This window comes from Bubalus bubalis, chromosome 11 (genome assembly GCF_019923935.1).
Source record: "Bubalus bubalis isolate 160015118507 breed Murrah chromosome 11, NDDB_SH_1, whole genome shotgun sequence".
In the NCBI taxonomy this organism is placed as follows: Eukaryota; Metazoa; Chordata; class Mammalia; order Artiodactyla; family Bovidae; genus Bubalus; species Bubalus bubalis.
This window is the reverse complement of record NC_059167.1, coordinates 6,088,861-6,102,333: the sequence shown is the minus strand read 5'-3', so window position 1 is coordinate 6,102,333 and position 13,473 is coordinate 6,088,861. Positions and strand designations below refer to the sequence as shown.

Below are 13,473 nucleotides of genomic sequence, written 5' to 3'. Positions count from 1 at the left end.
TGGTTCCTTTTCCTTCGAGTTGGGCCATAAGTTACTCCCCCACCCCACCCCCACACACACCTAAGCAAGTCTTTTCTCCAGCCGTGCTGGACTTCAGCGGTCTGGCACTGAGTTCCCTCCAGCGCGTCTTCTAGGCGCGCCAGTGGGGACGGCGAAGGCGGGAGCAGCCCACCGGGCTGAACTGGGATTGTGTTCCCGACTCCGGCTGCGCGGGGCGCGGGGAGAGGAACGGTTAACGCCTTCCAGCACTGGGTTGAGAGGCGAATCGGACAGCGAGGAGCTCGCGAGTGGAGCCTCGCCAGCCGCCACCGCGCCCCAGGCTGGAAAGATGCCTCCTCCGCCACGCCGACCGGTCTCGGGCTTGTCCCCGCGCTTTCAGCGCCGGCGAGGTCACTCTCATTTGTAATCAGGCCCAAGATCAAGGTTGTGGGTTGAGGTCGGGACAATAACCAAGGAAAGGAAGTATCCGGAGAGGGTGCCTGGGACAGGCTGAACCCACACTTGATGTCCGGTAAACTCCTGGAGCGCCTGAGGCTCCGGCCGGCGGCAGCGGCGGGTGGAGGAGGAGGCCACCGCTGCTGTGGTCCCTGGGGCTCTGATGCTGGCACCTCCCAGCAAGATGGCACTCACTGTCAGCCTTGGTTCACTTAACTCCCCCAGCCAACCCCCAACCTGGGCTGTGTATGAATCACACACTGAGTTTGGGGGAGGAAAGCGGCTTTGTCATGTGTAAGGCAAACGCATTTTACGGGGCCACCTTCTCAGAAGGCAACGCGGGAGCAGCGGCCCGCGGGCACGACCTGGGGTCGTGTGTGCGTGTGTGTGTGTGTGAGCGCGAGTGCCAGCGTGCGTCTCGAGCATGCGTCTGGGTGGATCTCGGCGCGGCTTGTGCTTGCGAGGCACATTGGGCCTTCCTCCAAGTCTGCTTAACTCGATGGAGGCGCTCACAAAACGTGAAGGCGGTAGACACAACAGGGATGCGAAGGAAATAAAAACAATTAGGAAAGTGGTGCCAAGTGACTCAGACTCCGAACCGAGGACGGGGAAATCAAACCCGGGTTGGCGGTGGTCACCGCCCCTGCCTAACTCTTCTGCCGCGATAGCCGAGCGGGTCCCTCGGGAGCTGTTCCTGGGCCGCCTTCTAGCTCGCGGGCTGCTTCCCGCCCGGCCCCACCGACGGCGCGTCTCGGCGCAGCCCGGCGCTTGGCGCGAACTCGTTCTCCCTCTTCTGTTCAGCTTGAGCCTCTCTCCAGACTTGTTAAAACATGACAGCAACGTACTGGAGGCAGGAGGAACCTTAATGAAGTGAGAGGAGAGAAGCAGAAGCTTCCCTTCCCCCTTTTTCCAAGAGAGACGTGGACCTGGTTTTCTTACATTCCTCTTTAACCTTTGCAAAGAGATCGCAGAGTGGAAACTGAGCCTGTGTGCAAATCAAGCTCCCTCTCCCCACCCCGCCCCGGTGTCAAACCTGTTCCCTAAACCATGCGTCTGAAAGTGGTCGTTCCTTGTCATCTGTGGGGGCAAATGAGCGAGCTTTTTCCAGCGGCCAGGGTGTAACGAGAAAATGGGGGTGTTTAAATTAATTATATTAAACTTTGGATTATTTTCCGGTTAAATTATTTAAGAAGATCCGGGATCAGGGAACTAGGGGTGGGGTAGGGGGCAACTCACCAAGGTTGCCTGCATTTGAATTTACGCCATCTTGGTTGAAAGATGTTGTATTTTTTTACCCTCTAATCTCCCGTTTCGATCATTCCTCAGCGTCTAAATCCTAGATCAGCTGGTTTTAGAAGGACCACGCCGGGCGGGCAAGGCGGGGGGGTGGGGGGGGGGATCAACTTTCGGCCGTTCCGACGGTGGCCACATCCTTCAGAGCTGGGGTGGGAGGGTGCAGGGAAGAAAGTGAGTCGGGAGGGCGGGCGCCGTCCGGGCGGCACCCGCGGGGTTGGCCCCGGCGCTCGCCGTGCCACGCGCTCCAGGGAGGACAGGGTTAACGGCCGCGGCTGACTTTGCCTCTTGGAAAGCTTGGGGTTGCAGCCGCGCCTCCCGAGCATTCTTTAAACCAGAAATGTGGGAGGGACTCCGAGAGGGAGGGCGGAGGGGAGGGAGGGAGGGAGAGAAAGAGGACTCGAGGAGGGGAGCGCGCCAGAGCGCCGGGGACCGAGGCAGAGGAGGAGCGCGGCAGCGGCGGAGGCGATCCCGCGAATTCCTTCCAGTAAACACCTCCTGGGGGTGTCCGGAGGGCTGGGGGTGGGCGCCGCGGCGCCTACATTAGCCCGGCCGGGCTGCGCCCAGGCGGCAGTCGGGTCGGAGCCGCCGCCGGACTCAGCGCCCCGCGCGCCCCGCGCTGCGCCCCGCGCCCGGCTCTGCGCGATCGGTTCCCCGGCGTCGGAGGCGCGCCCGCCCGCCCGCTCGGCTCTCCGGCCGCCCTCCCCCGGGCTCCTCCGTCTCTGAGGAGCCCCGGGCGCTGCGGGGCCGCTCTCCGCCGCGGTCCCCCGCTCCCCCGCCTGCTTGCGGGGCGCTCGGCGGAGGTGGAGAGGGGGAGGCTGCAGGCGGTGAGAAGAGGCGGGGGCCGCGGCGGCCGGAGCCCAGAGGAAAGTGGCATGCCCGAGCCCTGGAGGCGGAGGTGGCGGAGGCGGCCGCGGGGAGACGATGCCGCGGCTCCGTAGGGGAGGAAGGCGAGAGCGAGCCAGGCGAGCCGGGCGCCCGGGCGCCCGCCGGCTGCGGGGAGGCACGCGTCGCTCCGAGGGTCCGGCCTCCGCACCCCCGCGCCCCGACGCTGCGGGCGACAGGGCCGGGCTCCGGCAGCCGCCGCCGTCGCCGCCGCCGCCGCCGCCACCTGGAGGACGGAGCAAAAGTTTGGATCTGGGGAAGGACGCGGCGCCGAGCGGAATTCCTACCGGGGCCGCCGGGAGACCTCCAAAACCTTCGCAGGTAACGCTTACCCCCCGACCCTCTCCTTCCCGGCAGGTCCGCGGGGCTCCCGCTCCCTCCCTTAGCGCTTTTTCAGACGCTCGCCTGATCCGGCGGAAAGTCAGATCCAGGCGAAGTTCTAGATCCTCGAGAGTGGGCACCCAGCGCGGGGAGGGCTCCTGGAACGTGGGCGAGATCTCTGGCGCTTCTTCGCGCCGGGTGGGCAGCTGGCCTGGGAGGCCAGCCTCCCCCGAGGACGGGTGGGAGCCCTTGGCCCCAGATGGTGCCTCATTTTGGAGCCCGGAGGACATTTACAATCTTTCTTCAATGGCTTTTAGTATTCTCCAGTCCAGGGAAATGCTGCGTAGATTTCACTCAGTCCCATCCTCACCCTCCTACTCTCTCACCCCAATTTAGTATCTTTTAAAAACGATACGAGCCCATCCTCATTCGCTTGCCCGGTTGAGCTGATGCCAGAAAGCTACTTGGCAGGGAGGGGGCGAGGTGCGACAATACGAAGCAAAGGGAACATGTATTTTTCACCCTTTCGCATACCCGGAGCCCTGCCTCCCTCCTTCCATTCACCTTCTGGCGTCATAAAATAGGAACTTTGGAAGGCTCGTTTTGATTGCAGAAGGGTGAGAGGAACCATGTTAGCCGTTGTTGGTGTGGATATGCAGTGATCGTCTGCCCGGGTGTGTGAGTGTGTGTGGAGGGTGAGTGGCGTTGCAGAGAGGCCGATTTTCCTCGGTGGCCTGATGCACAGTGGCGTGGAGGGTAGTGAGTGGTCGCGTGTGTGCTCCAAGCCGCGGGAAGCGGACTCACGTTTCCTGAGCAGTAACCTCTCTTATGCCGGTCAAACAGCTCCTGCGTCTCACCCTGAGAGCAAAAAGGGTCCCGACCCAACTCCCCGACGTCTCTTTTCCCCTAGTCGAGTTTCCAGTTTCCAAGCATCTCGGCGTTTGTTGCTCCATCATCTTTATTATGATCCTTATTTATTCACCTGGAAAACTCCTCCTGCCTTCTCTTGTAAATGGAAAACAGTCTCCGAGAGCTCTTGATTAATTTTAGTGGAGGGAATCTCTTGTAAAGCTTCCAGTAAGCTAATCAAGTACAAGGCACAAATCCGTGTAAATGCTCTCGCAGAAATGCAAGGTGCTGATTAGATTTCTTTACATGCTGTATTTGGTATGCAAAGCCTCTTCTAACTGGGAGCTCTTGCTCCCCACTCAGCTGGGAGACTCTTTAAACACCCAGGGTCAGGGAGCTTTGGGGCTAGTCCACTGGCTCACAGGCTTCTTGATAAATTTATTATGCCTAACTTCTCCCAGCCAAAAGCTAGTATGATGGCGACCTTCTTTCTCCCGCTGATATTGTCTATGGACTTCAGCTGTATGACCTTATTACATCTCCAGCTAAAAGATGACCCCCCCACCCCCAAACATTTTGAGGTAGATAGAATGCAGGTTGGCATGTGTCTGGGGATGTATTTGGTCCTTGCAGTATGAATCAGTATGAAATGTACAATTTTAGGTTAGTATCTGAAGTGTTAGCCCTGGGCTAATTTTTTTTTTTTTTTTTTAAATCACTGAGCAACATGCCAGATACGTAAGATTGACAGGCCACCATATTAGATGAGAATCAGTCTTTGACTGAAGAGTCTTTCGGGCATGCCATGAAAAGTTGCTTATTTGCCTATAATGTCACTAGTCTCCCAGTACAACTTTTCTGCCTCCCCTCATCAGAAGCCCCACATCAGAAGTGCAGGAGAGGGTTAAACCACTTATGGATTATTAATAATCACATGAGTGACCATGCAACACCGTACTGTCATGGTGAATTGCAAGTGGAGGAGGTTGGAAAATGCATTTTCAAACATCACTCCATGTCTCATGGCAGTAGGTACAAGAAATTGGAAAAAGAATTGAGCTATGTAGCAGACCTATTACAAACCTAGCATGGAAGGAATGCTGGTTTTTTTTTGTTTGTTTGTTTAAGATGCCTGTGTCTTAACACTTCAGTAGCTTCAATGAAGTTTTAGAAATTCCTGGGGGCACTTTTAACACCAGAAAGTAGATTTCCAGATGATACCCTGCTGGGCTGCCTCAGGTTCCCCCAAACAGGCATCGGTGTTCCTGTATGGCGGGTTTCAGATACTATGATCTTATCCGGGTTTGCCTTTGACCGCCTGGATCTAATTTGAACCTCCTCTGATACCATTACATTTATATTCTGGCCTGCTGGAGAGTTTGATTTAGGATTTAGACACATCTCCCAAAAGCAACTTTATATCTTCCAAGTCTGAAGCTTGGTTTCAAGAAAGGCTTAAGCATGTAGAAGTGCAGAAGCCTTGTTCTGTAGAGACCCGGTGTGAACATCTCCTCTTCCTGACTCTTCAGCTTTATGCTCTGCAAGGAAGAATTGCCACTTCCGCGGTCCCCAGTGTCTGAAGTTAAAAAACAGCAAGGGTGCCTGGCGGCTCTCTTTTGGTTTTGCTCTGCTTAGAAGATGCAACAAAGGTCAAGGTGATGTAATTTCATTTCCATTCAGGTCAGACCTTTCTGGATAACTGTCTTTCGGTATCTTTAATTTCTATTCAAGTTCATTTTTCACTAGATTACTTTAATAACTTTGTGGTTTCTGCCACAGCGATTCAAATCCAGGCCATTAGTGACCTCTATCTGTGAGAAGTGAAAACTCATTGTTTTCCTTTCTTCTCATCGGAATCTACAGATTACATGGGTGTGTTGGGGCAGGGGTGGGGGGTGGTGAGTAACAGCTCTGTAGTTCTGAGTATTTAGATTTTCCGACTTGATTTTTCTATCGCACAGTTCAGTATGGGTAATGATATTTAACAACAGTAATAAAAATGTTACAGGCTAATAGGCTACTAAATGGTTATTCCATATAGCATCGACAATGTGATCAATGTAAATAAAACACCAGTGCTGTCCATTGTCAATAAAAGAATTGTACAGTTAGGTAGACTTATGTTTAGAGACTCACAAACTGCTGGATGTAAGTGAAGTTTTATTGCCCCAGAGTGCTTACATAACAAGGGAAACTTGAGACAAGCTCAGAACATATATGTGGAACTAGGCTTCATAGTAGCAGTGCGTGTATGTCTTTAAATTCAGCGGTGCTTCTGCTGTGAACTTATGGTCCAAATCAAGGGCGAGGTGGGGTGTGAGAAGGGTGTCTGTAAACAGATGGTCTTTCAAGGAGACTTTTAAAATCTGGTTCCTAATCCAGCTTTGTCTTCTGAGCATTTTCGAATCAAAATTTCCATTTGAGCTGATTATCCTCAACAGTAATTGAAGACAAAGTTTACTGACTTTCTTAGGTGGGTGGATACCATTATCTGACATTTTCCAGATGGTTTTTGATCTCTTGGTATTTGGGAATATAGAATTTTTAGGAGGCTTTCTTTCTTTTCCCCTGGGCAGATTTTATACCAAAGACATTTTTAAAGACCAATTATTATTATCATTATTATTTTTAAAGTTAAACAACTATTATAATATCCCAACTTTATTACTTTTCCCCACCCTCCAAATTGCTTTGCTTTTTTAAAAGTTATTCTTTTCTTTTTTTTTCAAAACTGCATGTTGGGGATCAGAGTAAGGTTATCAGTATCTTTTTACTCCTTTCATCAACATGATTTCCAATTAAATATCTGTTTTAGTAAAACATACACAGGTACACATCAAGGGCCGTTTTAAGACAGAGATTCTTTTCAAGGTTTGAAATATGTTTCTTTTTAAAAGACTCTGACACAAATATTGTAATAAAAATATCCTGTGTTCTGATGAATACAGAAACTTATTTCAGTCGCACGGAACAGTAAAACACTGTATTAGTAAAATAATCAGTGGTATTTTCAGTACATGGTCAAATCTGTTAGAACCTTCTTGGTTTTGTTTTGTTTTTTTTTTTTCCTTTCCCCTTGGCGAATTTCGCATCTACTGGTCTTTTTGGTTTACTTTGATTCTTTCTACTGTGGCTCTTTGAAGTGATTCAAAATTAAACAGTAGCTACTTTTTTGGGAAATTCATCATGTTATATCCAGGATTCCAGAGGAGTTAATGATGCAGAAAAAGTCCTGTAAAACATCTTTCTAAAAGAAGTCCTTCTCTTGCAGGCTCCCCACTTACTGGCCTCCTGTACCATTTGCAGTGAGTTGGAACTCCGATATTTATTTATTTTTCAAATACCACCTCTAACTTAATTTAATGGGGGTGGGGGGCGTTTCTGCAGATGAGTGCAGCGCCATGTGTCGTCTGAACAAAGCTGTGTCGTTTTCATGGACCTGTCATAAGGGAAGGTCACCAAAAATATTCCTGTATAATTTGGGAGGTCAAATGGACACAGCCATGTTTCTCAAATACCTGTCAATTATTCTGCAGATACTTAATAAGGGCACACGTTGTTTTTCCAACAGTTTAGTGGTTGAAAACCTCAGCCTTTTTTTTTTTTTTTTTTTTTTTTGAGGCATTTACAAAATCAATCTGGGATGCTCTTATCCGTTCAGCGCTCATTAGAACTGGGCAGTTTTTCCTCACTTTCTTCCCAGGTTGCTTTTAAGGGAATGAGTGAGAACCTTGGCAAAAGTTCCTCTGTTTCTGCTCAATTCACAGGTCACGTGCTGTATTTCAGTTCTCTTTATTAGAGCTTTCAAGACACAGATAGAAGGATCTTCCAGCTGAACCTTTTAAGGACCCGAGGGCTTTCCGATTTAAACCCACCGAAAAATATCAGGTCTCCAGGTTCATCAGGGCTATTAGATCTCAGAACACCTACCCCTCCTTCCACGGGGAGTGACGGAACAGCGGCTCCTAAAATTGGTTCACAAATACACGGCCCATTGGAGTCAACAGAGGTCATACGGCTGAATGGAAAACTTGAGACTCATATGGGTCCCAAAATAGGCCCACGTGCTGGTGTCACTCTCAAGCCTCAGCTGCCCGCGCGTGTCACTTTCATGAAAGTCCAGTGTCAGGATAGCCTGTGTGAGTTCTCCCTTCCACTTGGCTCCAGAGCTTGGGCTCGCGTGTTTTGAAGACGGAGATGATGCATGGGCTTTTAATATTCCTCAAGGGCATTAGGGTAAGAGAAGGTGAAAGTCAGGGGGTAGGTGGACAAACATTTGCCATGGAAGTTCCAGGAAACTGTTTAGACCCTGAAGCATGATATTGATTTCTTCCTTTTTTTAAGGGTTTTGTATGGTGGTGAACGTCACATAATACAAAGCGTGCTACTTTAACCATACTTCCCTCTACAGCTGAGTGGCACTAGGGGCAGTCTCTCTCTCTTGTGCAGCCCTCACCATCAAACATCTCTGCCATGTTTCACTTTCCTAACCTGAATCTCTGTGGCCATTCAACACTAACTCCACCCCCCCACCGAGGCCCGTGCCATTTACTAATGTACTTTCTGACACTATGAATTTGAATATTCTAAGGTACCTCTTCTAAGTGGAGTCAAAGCAGTGTTTATGGAACTGATTTTAAAATACATTCTTCCCAATCATTTCTCCCCCTCCTCTGTTATGTTTTCCAGTGCTCATATAGAGGATTACATTTCTTCTCCACAACTTCCTCTTCTGTGAGTTGGTCCCAGAAAGCCCCACCCACCTGGCTTCTCATTGGGTAACAGGAGCCAGAAGGAAGTTGAAGGCTACCTCAGGTTGCACAGACTCCTCCCTTAAACCATTTGACTTTGTACAGAATCATGAAGATTACGTTTAATTACCTAGATCAACGTTGAACTCTCTGATACAGTTCAGAAACTTCCTTCTCTACAAACTCAACCAAAATGATCAGAGGTGGATTAAAAAAAAAAAAAAATTAAAACTGTTAAAAAAAATCTTGCAATCGTGTAAATATTTAGATTTAAAAAGAGCCTTTCACTGCCTCTCCCCCATCATGCTAGATATATGTTTGCCTATTAGCCCAGGGGTAATTTTATGATGTCAGCTTTGTGTTTTGGGACTTGTACTGTGATGGGGAATGAGAAATAGGGAGGTTGTTTTGGAAGAAAGAAGAGATGTATTAATAGAAAGAAAATCTGTGTTCTCATGTCAGCACACTCCTTTCTACAGTGATGACCTTGGACAAATTACTTCATCTTCTGGAGACTTAATTTCCTCTCTGCAGAGTTCAACAGGGTTGTTGTGGGGTCAAATAAGATTAATGGGTGTGAAAATACCTTACTAATAATTCAGTGTTATATTCCCATGAAGAGGCATTAGTCAAATTGATAACATTTATCACTGCAGGACTGTCAGGTGCTAGGATAGTTCTAAGTTTTATGCAAATAGGAAGGTAACCAAGACAGAAGGCTTCCTAAGTGGGGTGGTGGTAAAGAATCTGCCTGCCGATGCCAGAGATGCAGGAGACACTGGTTCTATTCCTGAGTCAGGAAGATCCCCTGGAGTAGGAAATGGCAACCCACTCTGGTATTCTGGCCTGGAGAATCCCAAGTACACAGAAGCCTCACGGGCTACAGTCCAAGGGATGGCAAGGAGTCGGACACGACTTAGTGACTGAGTGTGCACACACACAGCCAGATCAGAGTGCCCTGCCCTCCAGGAGCTTTTGCTTTTTGAGAGTTCTCTGAGATATCCCTCACCAATAAAGTGCCTGGTGTTCCTCTCCATCACTCCATCCCTTCGTTTAATGGTGCATCATTTCCTTGGGTGAGTTTACTCTATTTTGATGTAAGTATTCTGATCAGGGCGAGTTGGGTGCAAAGGCCAAACTTTCCTTCCCTGACAGCTTGGCTTGTTGTTGGAAACTGAATTTATCACAAATGGATTCCACTGGGGATCTTTTGGGGGTGGGGAGCAGCATTCCCTGAAGTAAGGTTGTTTCTTTTTGTCTGGCTTTATACATTAGCCATCCAAGTTAACCTTTTGCAAAAACACAGTCATTACTGGAATAGATGATGCCTTTTTCAGACTTTGGTTTTGCACAATAAGGCTTGTGCAGAGCATTTTCAGTCAATAAGTTGTGACTGACTCTTTGCTTCCCCATGGACTGCACCCCACCAGGCTCCTCTGTCCATGGGATTCTCCCGGCGAGAATAGTGGAGAGGGTTGCCATTTCCTCCTCCAGGGGATCTTCCCGACCCAGGATTGAACACATGTCTCCTGCATTTGCAGGCAGGTTGCTTACCACTGAGCCCCCAGGGGAGCCCAGGGAAGCTTTACATAGATAAACACACACTGTAATGAGGGGCTATTCCTTTGTGTGAATGGGATGGTACTCATGGAGGAGGTATTATTTTTGTAAAGGCAGAAGGTTTATATCCAATGATGAAGAAAGCTTTTCCATACATTCAGGAGATGGTTTTTACCACTTACCATGGGCCAGGCATGGAGTAAGACCGGTCAATGTAGATAATGCACGATTCCTCCTGAGGCTACCCAGGCCAGCCAGGACAGAAGACATAAGACCTAACGGCAAGGCAGTTTCATACATGATTGAAAACAGTGCCAGGACCCCAGAATATTAATGAAAAAAGTTTTACATTTGGAGAGAGTCTCGGGTTCTAATGGTGGCTCTGTCCCTTGTGAATTTTGGAAACCATATTTTGGGGCTTCCCTGGTGGCTCAGATGGTAAAGAGTCTGCCTGCAATGGGGGAGACTGGGTTTTGATCCCAGGGTCGGGAAGATCCCCTGGAGAAGGGAATGGCAATCCACTCCAGTAGTCTTGCCTGGAGAATCCCATGGACAGAGGAGTCTGGCGGGCTACAGTCTATGGAGTCACAAAGATTCAGACATGACTGAGTGACTTAGCACATTCACTTTGGGGGCACATTTTAAACATGCTTTTTAGTCTTCACCTCTTCAAGTCGAAAAATAGAAGGGAATTCTTTCTATTCCCAGAGCTGTTCTTCTAAGAATTGAGGTAATTATGTAAAACGTCTACCTGTCTGGCACACAGTAGAGGCTTAATAAATGCTGACTGCAGATCCTTCTCCCTGAAATGATAATGATTCCATTATGTTATTCTCCCCCTCTACAAATACCTTTGCATTTCCCTGGAATCCCAAAGAAGCCTTGTGACCTCTTGAACCTGTTCACTAACAGGTTACAGCTTCTTCTGCAAAAGAAAATTTTGTAATCTATGCAGGTAACAGCACATGAAAGGGATGGCAGAGGAAAGGGCCCTCCACTCAATGGCAGAGTGAGCTCCTAGCTAGCGGGGTACAGTGTAGACTGATGGTGTGAGAAGGCCCAGAGAGAAGGAACAGAGACAAAAAAAAAAAGAAGCCTGTCCCAGTTTGGGGAACTGGAAGGTGACATCAGCGGGGTCCTGCCTAACTTGTAGTTTTTTTGGTTATTGAAAGCATCACCTTTGGCATGCCAACCCCGACTCACCTCCATGTCCCTTTCCATGGAGACAGTACTTGCAACAAGTCCTACGTCTAGACTGTGACCCTGGACACAGTGAACCATGGCTATGATATCTCTGCAGGTCTACAAAGATTTTTTTCAGAAAGCATTTTAAGCACTGGCTTCCCACAACTCATCTCACACATGACTCTTGGCAGAGTCAAGAAAATATTTTATTGCAGAATATTAACACGTAAATCATTGCTCTGTTTATATCATGCTTATTCTGTGCTTATAGAATGATTATGCCTTGCTTGTATAATGATGGATGTTCAAATAGGAATGATGCCTCTGGGTTAGCACTTCTGGTTGGAAATATTTCTTTCAGAAAGCCATTTTCAGTTAATTTAAGTAAAGGAGCTTCTTACTGTGCCTGTGTTGGACTCTCCTAAGAGCCCTCAGAAAGACTGGTCAAAATACACACTGCTGGGATTATTTTGCATTTATCATTATGATTGCATGTATGTATAGTATAATTTCTGCATTCTACTGAACAATGGAGACGTGGTTCTTTTTTTTTTTTTTTGACACTCTGAATCTGTAAATTAATGTAGGAAGGTTGTATATTTAAGATGTTAGGAATCCCTAACTTCCAAGTTTGGAAATGCAGAAGCTTTTCCTATTAAAATCACATCCTATATATGTAATATGTATACATATAATCAATCATATTGGAGCAGAGAGAACCAGGCACTTGACTGTACTTGGCAAGCTCTTCACGTCTTAGTAAGTAGCTTCTGCACCAACATTCCACCCAACATAAAACAATAAGACCCTGTTTTGCTACTTTAGAACGTATTAGAGAGATTAAAATTCTTTGGGAAATGGTTTAAAATATTTTTTCTTACCCAAATAGGTAAGGAACAAGTCCAATAGTGCTGAGAGCAGTGGAATTCAAAGCTAAGTTCTCATAATCTCTGAGTCCTGAAGGAATGCAAAGCAGACATCCATTCAAGTCACAAGCCTGTATCTGGGGATTTGACAAAGGTTGATTTTTTTTTTTTTACCACATGCCAGGCACCATGCTAAGTTTTGTGCTGAGCATTTGGGATACTCTTGCAGAGAAGACCTTGTCCTTCCTCACCAGGAAATCTAATGGACCTGACCTAGAGTTCTCCCTTCGAAAACTTGACTTAGCCATGAGTGAACTGAAGGGGATGGTTAAAAATGCAGGTCCTCAACCTGAGACCTGGAGATGCAGACGTCCTCTGTCTGTGATGAAGCCTGGGAATGTGGATGCTCCCGGTACTGGAGATCACTAACTGATCATCTTTAGAATTTTTCCTGAGCCAGAGGCTCAGTGGTTTTATAGTTGTCTGGCTAAAGTCACTTGTGAATTTCTGAAAGTACTTTTTTCTATATATTCTGCCACCTAGGAAATGTCGCTCCATTTAACCCAGCTTTGCCAGGGGAACCTTCGAAGTGACCAGACATCAGGGCAGTCTCCTGTGTGGTGTCTCCACCATCTATCTACCACTCTTGGTGTCCTCAGAATTAGTGCCCTAAAAAAGCACATCATATTGCTGTGGTTGATGTTCAGGCACTCAGCCATGTCTGACTCTTTGTGACCCCGTGGACTGCAGCACGCCAGGCTTGTCTGTCCTACACTAGCTCCCAGAGCTTGCTCAGACTTACTAGTCACCTGTGGCCTGGATTTCCTGTGCCTCTGGATAAGGCTTATCCAAGCTTGTTATCATGACATGAGGTCCATGACAGTCTGGGTCTCCAACGATCTCTCAGGCCTCATCCTCAGCACCCATCCTCAGCACCAATGCTCCAAAGGTGGTAAGGCCAGGCCTCTTGATATACAGCCTTGCTTGTGCTGTTTATCTCTTACATAGCATATTACCTGCTCATTCTCCACCTGAAAAACTCTTTTCCTTTAAGACCCACAAGAACGACACATTCCCTCCCTGTCAAAATTCGTCATTGCTTTCTCTGTGCTTCTAAGTATTTTGTTTGTCCCACTGTGACTTCTCCATTGAGGTCGTGTTGTAATACATTTGTTCCCATATCTGTCCTCCCTTCTGCACTCCAAAACCTTGGTTCATTTGTTTCTTTGTCTTGCTGGTATTAAAGCGAACAATTGTGCTCAGTGCCCCAGGTTCTGCATAAATGTAACTGAATGAATACGTATGTAATTATGCTGTACCCTCCTGGA

General features: G+C 48.0%; 1 protein-coding gene across 2 annotated transcripts in view; it reads left to right on the top strand.

Moving 5' to 3' along the window:
• FLRT2 (fibronectin leucine rich transmembrane protein 2) overlaps positions 1–13,473 on the top strand; it is a 106,045-nt gene that overhangs the window by 1,004 nt on the left and 91,568 nt on the right. The window contains exon 1 of one of the 2 annotated variants that reach the window (XM_006069452.4): positions 2,136–2,934. The exons of the other annotated variant lie outside the window; for it this stretch is intronic. The gene's annotated coding sequence lies outside the window, so the exon portion shown is untranslated. Of the gene's footprint in view, positions 1–2,135; positions 2,935–13,473 lie in introns of those variants that run through there. 2 annotated transcript variants of the gene reach the window in all.